This window comes from Rhincodon typus, chromosome 38 (genome assembly GCF_021869965.1).
Source record: "Rhincodon typus isolate 14 chromosome 38, sRhiTyp1.1, whole genome shotgun sequence".
Taxonomy (NCBI): domain Eukaryota; kingdom Metazoa; phylum Chordata; class Chondrichthyes; order Orectolobiformes; family Rhincodontidae; genus Rhincodon; species Rhincodon typus.
In genome coordinates, this window is record NC_063369.1 from 14,099,595 (window position 1) to 14,111,933 (window position 12,339).

Below are 12,339 nucleotides of genomic sequence, written 5' to 3' on the forward strand. Positions count from 1 at the left end.
CTTCCGCAAGTCTCTGGGGTGGGGAATTCCATTCCTTCCCAACCCTTTGAATGAGGACATTCCTCCTTGTCTTAGTAACAGATGATCAACTTCTGGCCCTGAGAAGGTTCTAGATTAGCCACGCCAGTGGAAGCCAACTTGCGTGTCTCCCCTTCAGAATCTTGACCATCTTAATAAGATCACCTTTCATTCATAGAGTTACAGAATCATAGAATCATAAAGTATGAAAAGAGACCCTTCGATCCAACTAATCCATGCTGACCACAATCCCAAACAAAACTAGTCTCACCTGCCTGCTCTTGGCTCATATCCCTCCAAACATTTCCTGTTTATATACCTATTCAAATGTCTTTTAAATGATGTAACTGTACCTGCAACCATCACTTCCTCTGGCAGTTCATTCCACACACAAAACCACTCCCTGTGTAAAAAAGTTGCATCTCATGTTTCTTTAGATTTTTCTCCTCTCATCTTAAAAATATGCTCCTAGTCTTGAAATCCCCCACTCCAGGGAAAAGACGTTTGCCATTCACCTTATCTATACTCCTTATGATTTTATAAACCTCTAAAAGGTCACCCCTCAACCTCCTACACTCCAGTGAAAAAAGTTTCAGGCTGTCCAGATTCTCATAACTCAAAAACTCCATTCCTGGTAACATCCTGGTAAATCTCTCCAGATTAATAATGTCCTTCCCCTAATTGGTCACCCAGACCTGCACACAGTACTCCAGAAGAGGCCCCACCAACATCCTGTATAACCTTTACATGAGGTCCCAACTCCTGTACTCAAAGGTCTGAGCAATGAAGGCATCTAAACTTTGGGTATTAGGGGCTAAAGTTACTTAATCTCCTTTCACACACCAACGTTAGGAGGTTAGTTAGCTCAGTTGGTTGGGAGCTAGCTTGTCAAATGCAAGGAGTAATACCAACAATGCATGTTCAAATCCCATGTTGGCAGGAGTTATCATGAAGATCTCGCCTTCTGAACCTCTTTCCCTCACCTGAGGCACGGTGACCCTCAGGCTAAACCTCTGTCTCTAATGAGAAAGTGGGACTATGCAGCTTTTATATTCAGGAGCCCAATGAACATTGTCCCATCACCTCCGATACAAGTATATTCTTAGAGAGAACTCATGGGTTATCAGTGCTGCCTCACGGCGCCAGGGACCCAGGTTCGATTCCACCCTCGGGCGACTGTCTGTGTGGAGTTTGCATGTTCTCCCTGTGTCTGTGTGGGTTTCCACTGGGTGCTCCGGTTTCCTCCCACAGTCCAGGGATGTGCAGGTTAGGGTGGATCGGCCGTGCTAAATTACACATAGTGTCCAGTGATGTGCAGGTTAGGTGGGTTGGCCATGCTATATTGCCCTTATTATCCAGGGATGCGCAGGTTAGGTGGGTTAACCAAGCTAAATTGCCCCATAGCGTCGAGGGGATGTGCCAGCTGGGTGAGTTAGCCATGGGGAATGCAGTGTTCCAGGGATAGAGTAGGGGGATGAGCCTGGTTGGGAGGGTCAGTGTTGTACCGAATGGCCTGTTTCCATACTGCAAGGATTCAATGATATATGAGAGCAAGATTGTGCAACAATGCAGTCTAATCCAAACCCCATACAATTATACCAAACCAACCTTACAAAAAGGACACTGGTGAAAATTCCTTCCTAACAGCTTGCAGAATCTGCGCACAATTATTTCTACATGTCTGGTATAAGAACACCTAAATCCTTCTGAACTTTGAAAAAAAGAACTGCTTTTCTATTCTTCTTATCAAAGTGAATGATCAGACACTCTCTGTGTACCTGCCACGTTCCCCTATATGAGGCAGCAGTGTTTCAGATTGGGGAAAGGTGAAACGACGGTCTGGAGAGCATTGGAGAAGCGAAATAAATAAACCCAGAAAACGCCAGAGAAACTGAGATCATAAGAAAAGTCATACCTGACTCGAACTGTTAACTCTGTTTTCGTCTCTCTCCACTGGTGCTGCTGGGACCTGTTGTGTCTCTCCAGCAATTTCTGCTTTCGTCCAAATCTTTAGCATCCAAGATTTTTTTGCCTGGAGTTAGGAAATGCAGAGATAAGTTCTTTACCAGTGCAGAGAGGATTCCAAAACCCTCAAGTGAAAGTTAACTGTTGAAGAATTTAGTGGGTGGGGTGCCACACTGATTCGATTTATTACTTTCACATGTACCTGGGGACAGTGAAATGTTTTGTTTTCCGCACAGCACAGGCAGATCATACCATAGAAAGGCCACAGGATGATAGAACAGAGTGAGGATTACAAAGTAACAGCTGCAGAGAAGGTGCACAGAGATCAACTCTGTTTCAGATAGAGGCTTGAGCAGGGTTAAAAAGTGGATGGTCCACCAATGATTTAGCATCTTCGGTAGGAGTGGGGCTGGGACGAAAGACACAGCCTGTCGAAGGAAGACCAAAGAGAGCTTGTTTAAAGCTGTGATGTGGAGGCGTCGGTGTTGGACTGGGGTTGTCAAAGTCAGAGATCACATGACACCAGGTTATAGTCCAACAGGTTCATTTGAAATCACAAGCTTTCGGAGCCCTGCTCCTTTGTCAGGTGGAAAAGCTGAAACTAGGTCCACAAGGGTTCAGGTTGTAATAAGGAATTACAACTGCGCTCTGGGGAGAAAGGCCAAACATTGAACCTTCCTGTCAATCCAGATCGAACGCCAGCCGTGTTAAAAGCTGCACAGTTCACTAATCAAACTCTTCGTTTGGCTGCAGAATGCTGTCAAGGTCCTATCCTCGTTTCCAGCCAAAGCGCCCACGTCTGACGGTGGGAATAAAGCCGAAGTGTACGCAAAAATCACGCAACACCTCGCGAGGTTAGAAGAAGTCTCCCAGGAGATGGCATCTGCTGCGGTTACACAGGGAGAGCTGAAAATATCTTCAGGTATTCAAGGTAACCTCAATGAATCCGAAAAAGCAACCGTGTTCTGGTGGGTTTCAGGCAACTTTACCATCAGCAGAAACAGAGTGAGGGATGATACTTATTCGCATCTCCAAGACGAGCCAGTAAATGGGGTTAGATTTTCAATGACCAGCACAGACACGGTGGGCCGAAAGGCCTCCTTCGACTGGGGAGTCCAGAACCAAGGGGTCACTAAGGTTACAGAGAAGACCATTTAGGACAGAGAAAGGGGAGCCTGTGGAATTCTCTGCTACAGAAAGTGGGTGAGGCCAGAGCATTGAATGTTTTACAGAAGGAGTTAGATACAGTTCTGAGGGCTAAAGGGATCATATGGTATGGGGGAGAAAGCAGGAACAGGGGACTGAGTTGGATGGTCAGTCACGATCATATTGGGAAGCAGAGCAAGCTGGAAGGGCTGAATGGTCTACTCCTGCTCTTGTTTTCCATGTCAATCTAATCGCTATGGTCCTGGAGACACATACAGGCCAGACTGGGAAAAGACAGCATACTTCCTTCCCTAATGCCATGAACGAACCTAAAGAGATCAGAGGGTATGAGGAGGAAGTGGGAGCAGGGCACAGAGTTGGATAATCACCCATGAGCAGGCTCAAAGAGCTGAATGGCATACTCCTGCGCCCATTTCCTATGTTGCTACGATTCTGTGTTGAGACACAACAGCATCCCAAAATCCTTAAGAGTCAATAAGGCCACTGTTCTCAACATAGTGAAGGAAGCAGAAAAGCTGAGGCCTACAAGACACAACAGACAGCAAGGAGTCGGATGGTGTTCGATCTGGATTGACAAGAGGGCTCAGTATTTGGCCTGGACTGTTGCTTGGCCTTTCTCCCTAGAGCGCAGTTGTATTTCCTTATCACAACCTGAACCCTTGTGGACCTATTCCAGCTGACTGGCCCCTGTGAGACACTCCCACCTCAAAACACAAGGTGATGGTACACCCTTAGAAAGGGAACGCCAGAACAGACCTGAAGGCTAAAGCTGAGCTTTTCCCAAGAACCCCCAAAGTGAAGCCTGTGATAGGGTGGACAAAGGGTTCACTTTGCATATCCACGGACCCCATCCATAAAGGTGGTGGCTTTAGAGAGTGTAGTGTGCAATGCCCACCTGGGGTACCTTTAACTGTAACACAGTCAGAATCACCCTCACCTCTAAGTTGTGCGTTCAAGTCCTATTCTAAGGGCTGGTTTACATCAGTCTTGGCAGACAATCTAGTGCTGGCCACTCAACCCCTGCTATACTTCTCATGGCAGATCATCCAACTGTTCCCACTTCCTTCCCATACCCTTTAATCTCTTTAGCTTCATTAATGGGTTTAGGGAAGGAAATCTTCTGCCTTTACCTGGTCTGACTGTATGTCGCTCCTGGACAATGGATGGCATTTTTAAAAGTTCCCTCATTTAAGGAGAGATGGCTGCATAGTAAATTTCACTGTAGTACCACCCTTTCATCAGAGGGAGAGAGAGAGTTATACAACTGTTGGTGGCTCTCTCTAAGGGTCTTCAGGTGAGGTTGAGGAAGTAGGAACGTTCATAGTAACCTTAGCCAATGCAGGAATTGAACCCACACTGTTGGCATTGCCCTGTCTCACTGAGCTAACCAACCATCTCATGATAAGTAACCCAGGTCATTGCTCTCAGTACATGGCCTCAAATCTCACCATTGGAATTTAAATTCAAATGACAAATCTGAAATTATAAAACTGCTCAAAATCCATGGTGTTGATGAAAACTGTTGTGGAAAACCATCTGGCTCACTAATGCCCAGTGGAATCCACCATCCTCACCCTGCCAAGGATATCGAAAACAACAACAATCCCATCAGCCTATTCCACGTGTTATGGATCATGGTTAGTGAATCTCTCTCCCTCCTTTCCTGTACTGATTCCCATCCCCAGCTGTTGCTCAAAGGCAGAATGACATGTGGAGCTTAAATATCAAGTCTAGATGGGTTGAATGGCCAGTTTTGATCCTGTATATTCAATGTAAATGTGTTCTATTCAAGAGCAAAAATCTGTCTATGATGGTCTTCCAAGCGTCAGAGCATACCAAGCCATTTTGGCAAGATACCCCAAGTGTGGATGAACACTTAGAATGAGCAGGGGTAAGAATGTTTGATCTATCATCTGGCCTTGCCAATCTTTGACATCCTTCTCAGGCCTGGATCATGAGATTAGTCCTCATGTAACTATCGAACCAAACTGTTTGCATTCTCATTTGTTCTCCTAGTGTCAGCCATCTTGCTTCGGGTGTTTGTGGGATTTGAGAGCCTTGGAGGGTCTTGCTTCCCTGGAAGGGTTGGTTCTGCTGTGTTTAAATTAACAAAAGTGGCCCTTCCTGAGAAAGTGGCCTCTCACTTGCTGTCCCACTGGAGGATCATCTCCATCAAGTATCATCCTATGTTTCTCTCGTCATCGAGAAATTCGAGGTTAAGTGAGATCAAGGCATGAAGGAAAAGAGTTTTGAGGAAAATGGGGAGGAAGTGGATAAATGTGACTGGGACTGTGTGGGAGGTTAATATTTTTGGACAAGTGGGTGAACAGTTTCTGTAATGCAATTCTGACATGTTTCCATACAACAATCTACCAATCCTGTTCCATTTTATTTCCCAGAAATCACCATTCAGGCATTGCCAATAAATAGTTCGCTGAGTGGAAAAGCAAACTTGTCAACTGCAACTACACTTGCCACAATATCTTGGGACACCGTAAGAGGAAGCCAAACCTCTGGTAATATTAACCCCTGTTAAATGTCAAATATCTCAAGCAAATCCTCTTCGCTGAGGGACTGTCTCTCCTCATCAATCTCCTGTGGTTTCAAAACATGCCACGCAAGATATTTCCACTTGTGGTTCAGCCCCAAAGGACCCTATCTATCAGAATAATCACTTAGAAATCCCATAAGGAATTCAGGAGGAGTTTTTGTATTCAGAAAGTGGTGTAGGAGCAGGAGTATGTTATTCAGTCTGTTGAGTCTGTTCCACCATTCGATGAGACCATGGCTGATCTGATAATCCTCAGGAGGAGGTGATAGCATAGTTGCATTATCACTGGACTGTTAAATCCAGAGATCCAGACAACGTTCTGAGGACCTGGGTTCGAATCCCGCCACGGCAGATGGTGGAATTTGAATTCAATAAATATCTGGAATTAAGAATCTAATGATGACCGTGAATCCATTGTCAATTGTTGGAAAAACCCATCCGGTTTGCTAATGTCCTTTAGGGAAGGAAACTACCATCCTTACCTGGTCTGGACTGCATGTGACTCTAAACGAAAAGCAATGTGGTTGATTCTTAAAATTGCCCTCTGGGTAATTAGGAATAGGCAATAAATGCTGGCCTAGCGAGTGATGCCTTCATCCCATTAATGAATAACGCCACTTTCCTGCCTTATCCCCTCTAACCCTCAATTCCCTTAATGATTAGAAATCTGTCTGTCTTAGCCTTGAATATGCATAATGACCTAGCCTCACCAGCAGAATAGAGAGAAGTTGGACTAGCTAGGACTTTTTTTCTTTAGGGACTGAGGGAGTATCTTGTAGAAGTGTATAAGATCATGAGAGGCATGGACAGGGTGAATGCACTCAGTCTTTTTCCCAGGGTTGGGGAATCGAGGACTAGAGGGCATCAGTTTAAGGTAAGAGGGGAAAGAATACATGGGAGGCTGAGGGGCAACTTTTTTTACACAGAGGGAGGTATGCATATGGAATGAGCTGCCAGCGGAAGTGGTTGAGGCGGGTACATTAACATTTAAAAGGCATTTGGACGAATACATGGATAGGAAAGGTTTAGAAGAATATGGGTCAAGTGCAGGGAAATGGGGTTAGCGTGGATGGACATTTTAGTCGGCACGGACCAGTTTGGACTGAAGGACCTTTCTTCGTGCTGTAGGAGTCTATCACTCTATGACGCCACAGATTCACCACTCTCTCAGAGAAATGGGTGGCACGGTGGCACAGTGGTTAGCACTGCTGCCTCACAGTGCCAGGGACCCGGGTTTGATTCCAGTCTCGGGCGACTGTCTGCATGGTGTTTGCACATTCTCCCTGTGTCTGCGTGGGTCTCCTCCAGGTGCTCCGGTTTCCTCCCACAGTCCAAAGGTGTGCAGGTTAGAGTGGATTGGCCATGCTAAATTGCCCGTGGTGTTCAGGGATGTGTAGATTGGTGTGGTTTAGGGGGATGGATCTGGGTGGGATTCTCTGAGGGTCAGTGTGGACTTGTTGGGCTGAAGGGCCTGTTTCCACACTGTAGGGATTCTATGAACTAAGAAATTTCTTCTCATCCCTTCCTTCAGTGGGTGACCCCTTACACTGAGATAATGCCCTCTGGTCCTAGGCTCTCCCACAAGGAGAAACCACCTCTCTGCAGATACCCTATTGAGTTCCATGATGGCTTGTACATTTCAATGGTGTCAATTCTTCAAATCAGCCCATTGAACCTTCTCTGGACTGTTTCCAATGCCGGCCCTTAGCTAAGGGGCCCAAAACTGCTCACAGTATTCCAGCTGTGGCCTTGCACTGTTTCAGAAATACCTCCCTACTTTTATGTTCTATTTCCTTTGAATTCCATTTGCCTTCCCTTGTACCTGCTAAACGTCTATGTTAGCTTCATGTGATTTAGGCACAAGGAACCCCAGATCTCTGTATGCTGTAGTTTTCTATTTCAATAATTTTCTGCTCCTCTATTCTTCCTGCCAAAGTTTGTAACCTTACATTTTCCCATATTATGTCCCGTCTCCCAAGTTTTTGCCTACTTGCTTGACCTATGGATATCCCTCATGCTCACCACATGCCTTCCCAACTACATTTGTGTCATCTTCAAGCTTGGTTATAGTACCTTTGCTTTCCTCATCCAAGTCATTAATATATTCTAAATAATTATGGCCCCATCACCGACCTCTGTGGCAGGTTCTCATGTTGCAAATAACACCCCGATTCCAACTCCCAACGGCACTCACATACTAACCTCAACACAGGGATCTCATCTTATTAAACAGCCTAAAATGTGATACCTTATCAAGCACCTTTTGGAAGTCAAATATATTAAACCTGCTAGTCCCCCTTTGTTACAAATCAGTTTCAACTGCTGCCAGATTCAGATTCAAATTTCTGTGCTGTAATTGAAACAAAGATGGCCAGGTAGATCTGGTTGAGTATGAGTTCCCTGACTGGTGCTGTTAACCTGGGCCAATTAGGGAGCCCGGACTAACAGATATAAACAGGAGTCTCAGGGGTTCTGTTCACACCAGGAACCAGCTCTGAGTTGGCTGGTCAGAGTCCATGTACTGAGCACGTGTAAATAAAGGGTGGCTTGGAGATGGGATACTGGCCTCTGACAGTAGGACATTTACCTTGACATTTAGAATCATAGCAACAATACTCTGACACCATCTCCTCTTCCTTAAGGACTTGAGCTTGAGTGTAAGGGCACAATTGCAATATTGGCAGATTCCTTAAGAATGAAAGTTTAGGAAATACCAAGGAAGATATTAATAGAATTCAAGAACCATTCAGTTCAAAGGGCAGTTAGGAACGGGTAATGAATGCTGGTCTGTGAAAGAACAAAGCAAGAGAAAACAAGGCGATCTAAGAGGAGCAGAAACACTGACCTTGTTCCCATTGGGCCGTGGGATCTTCCTGTGCCACTACACAGCCTAGAAGGGATTTCTCTTAATCTTCTGCCCATGTTACATCAGTGACTTGGATCCCCAATGAAAATGCTTGGTTTCAGTAGCAAAACAAAGAATAACAGGCAGATTATTCAGAATAATAACAAGCTATTATACAAATGAAAGCCATCCTGTTGTTCTGTACCAGTTCCTGTCTTCAGCTCAGAGTTATTAGGCCGGGTGTCAAGCTGAAGACTGGGAATATACCGAGGAGAGAGAAGTGGACTGGACACCTCATTCCAGGATGGTCTGATTTGGTCAGTGCATCAGCTGAGAGGTCATGTTGCAGCTGTACAGGACATTGGTGAGGCCACTTTTGGAATACTGCATTCAGTTCCGGTCTCCCTACTATAGGAAAGATGTTGTGAAACTTGAAAGGGTTCAGGAAAGATTTTCAAGGATGTAGCCAGGGTTGGAGGGTTTGAGCTTTAGGGAGAGGTTGAATAGGCTGGGGCTATTTTCCTTGGAGCATCGGAGGCTGAGGGGTGACCTTATAGAGGTTTATAAAATCATGAGGGGCATGGATAGAGTAAATAAACAAAGTCTTTTCCTCAGAGTAGGGGAGTCCAAAACTAGAAGGCATAGGTTTAAGGTGAGAGGTGAAAGATTTAAAAGGGGCCTAAGGGGCAACTTTTTCACGCAGAGGGTGGTGTGTGTACGGAACGGGCTGCCAAAGGAAGTGGTGGAGGCTGGTACAATTACAACATTTGAAAGGCATCTAGATGGGTACATGAATAGGAAGGGTTTAGAGGGATATGAGCCAAATACTTGCAAATGGGACCAGATTAATTTAGGATATCTGGTCAGTATGGACTAGTTGGATTGATGGATTGACTCCATGTAACAGGAAGGTGAGGCAGGTATGGAGACCCAGGCAGCTGGAGTGCAGCCCTTTGTAATTGTTGAACAGCTCTGAGGTTCCTTCAGTCTGTCTGGATGAGAGGGAGGGCTACAGCTTGGATAGTCTAGTGAGGGGGATTGATGCTGTCCTGGCTATCAGTAATAGTCTAGATGGATGTGCTGCCTCCTTGGTGCTAGGGTTTGGAACATCTGTGCAAAGCTGAAGAACAGCTTGCAATGGGAGGGTCGTGGTCTGCATAGATACCAACAACACGGGTAGGTCAAAGGCAGAGGTGCTGCGATATCAACGTGGGAACCAGGCATCAAATTAGGAAGCAGAACCAAATCGAAGGTATCAATTTCTAGAGTATGATCTGAGCCACGGGCAAATTATATAAAACAAACAGGTTTGAGACGTGAATGCGTGTCTCAAAGACTGTGAAGTGGGAAATGGGTGTTCTGGTTCCTGGGGAGCTTGGGGAGGGGGCGCAGTACCACTGGGACAGTCTAATGTTTGAGTGAGCATAAAGCAAAGAGAGTTTTACACAAAAGAGTGAAGAACTAGGGGTCAAATCTGGGAAAATATGGTCAATGCAAGAGTAGAGAAAAGGCAGGAGAGAAAGGAATTAACACAAGAAATGATAAACAGATCATAACAAGAAAGGATAGAGAGTGAAGGGTCCCGACCCGAAACGTCAGCTTTCCTGCTCCTCCGATGCTGCCTGGCCTGCTGTGTTCCTCCGGCTCCACACTGTGTTATCTCTCACTCTAGCATTGGCAGTTCTTACTATCTCGAAGAGATTAGGCTGTTGGCTTATGAGGAGAGATTGAGTAGAATGGGATTATACACATTGGAATTTAGAAGAATGAGGGGGCATCTTACAGAAACGTATAAAATAAAAAGGGATTCGATAAGATAGAAGCAGGGAGGTTGTTTCCACTGGCGGGTGAAACTAGAACGAGGGGACATTGCCTCAAAATAAGGGGGGGAGCAGGTTTAGGACTGAGTTGAGGAGGAACTTCTTCACCCAAAGGGTTGTAAATCTGTGGAATTCCCTGCCCAGTGAAGCAGTTGAGGCTTCCTCATTGAATGTTTTTATGGCAAAGATAGATTTTTGAACAATAAGAGGAATTAAGGTTACGGTGAGTGGGTAGGTAAGTGGAGATGAGACCATGAAAGGATCAGCCACGACCTTATCGAAAGGTGGAGCCCACTCCTGCTCCTGTTCCTTCCGTATGAATCTAAGAGTAAATCAACAGACAAGACTAGTGGTTATAAAAATAACAAAAGGCTCTGTCTTTGAATTCAAAACACAACAGATGAACCAATGGTGCAAATCAAAATAAATCAGTACGATCTGATGTTGGTTTGTTCTGTGTATGTTTTTGTGTTTAATACTCTGTAAATACACAGCCTTATGTACAGGAGTTGCCTGTGTAGCCACCATTGCTCTCAAGGGCTCAAAATCTGGAATGGACGCAGATCATTTGGAAAACAAATACAAAACGAAGCCAAGGCTGGTTTCTGACGTGCTAACAGTCAGTATCAGTGCCATCAAGAAAGGGAAACTCTCCTCTCCAGTTAGCTTACAGTTTACACACAGCGAGGTTAGTTATTCTCTGCTGTACCGTGTGTGTGAATACTTCTGTGCTGCTCGCGTGATTTAATGTGTATCTATTGATGTGATCAACAGAGATGTCAATGTTTTAGATTGGAACGTGTTACAATCCACTGTGCTAGTGTTAGGTTGTCGAGGACAGATACACCATGGTGTTGGAGACAGAGTAAAGATCCCCAACAAACACTCCCAGGACAGGTAATGCATGGGGTTACATTCAGAGTCATAATCTCTCTACCCTGTCCCCACCATTCCGAGGACAGGGACAGCATGGGGTTAGATGCAGAGTAAAACTTCCTCTACACAGTCCTCATCAAACACTCCCAGGACAGGGACTGCGCAGGGTTAGATACAGAGTAAAGCTCTTTCTACATTGTCCCTTATCAAACATTCCCAGGACAGGGACAGCACGGGGTTAGATACAGAGTAAAGCTTTCTCTACACTGCCTCCCTCATCAAACACTCTCAGGACAGGGACAGCACAGGGTTAGATATTGTGTAAGGCTCTCTCTGCACTGTCCCTTTAATCACTCCTAGGTCACAGTTTATGAGGACATTATCTGGTCTGAACTGCAGTTGGCTTCTTTCTCATACTATGGGTGGAATTGTACCTCAACTGGAGTGACAAGTGTAATGGTGAATGTGGTGACTAAGTAGGGTGAGAACGTGAAGAATTTGATTTTCAACATCACCAATATTTTCCCAAATCTTTCTCCTCCAGCCTTGCCAAGTACGTTCAGAAAGTCGGGCCTTATAGAGACAACTTATTCCTGTGCACTGAAGTACAGCTCGCCGAATCAAATCCCCCTTTCAGTTCCCCTTTTCCCCACCGAGAAATTCAACCCAAATCCCAGCAGGGAAATACAGAGCGGATAGTTGGAAATTGCCGGTCCCCTTCTCAGCTATTAATCCAACATTTCTTCTCAACAATATTGTGCATGGGCCATGACCACAGTTATCCTCGAGACTACATCCAGCCAACCTTGCTTCAGAAAGCCACCGGCTTCTTGATATCACCCTCCCCTGTCCTTGGTCCGAGTCAGCCCCCACTTTGGGGTCTTCAACACTTTAAGTTGTAGCTCCGAGGCACTTACTCTTATATATTTCTTCCATGATGGCCTAGTGGTATTGCCGCTGGAGTGATAATCCAGAGACGCTGATGACTTTCTGGGTTCGAATCTGGCGGATGGTGTAATCCAATAAAAATCTGGAATTAGGAGTCTGATGACAAACGTGAAACCATTGTTGATTGTTGAGGGGGGAGAAACCCATCT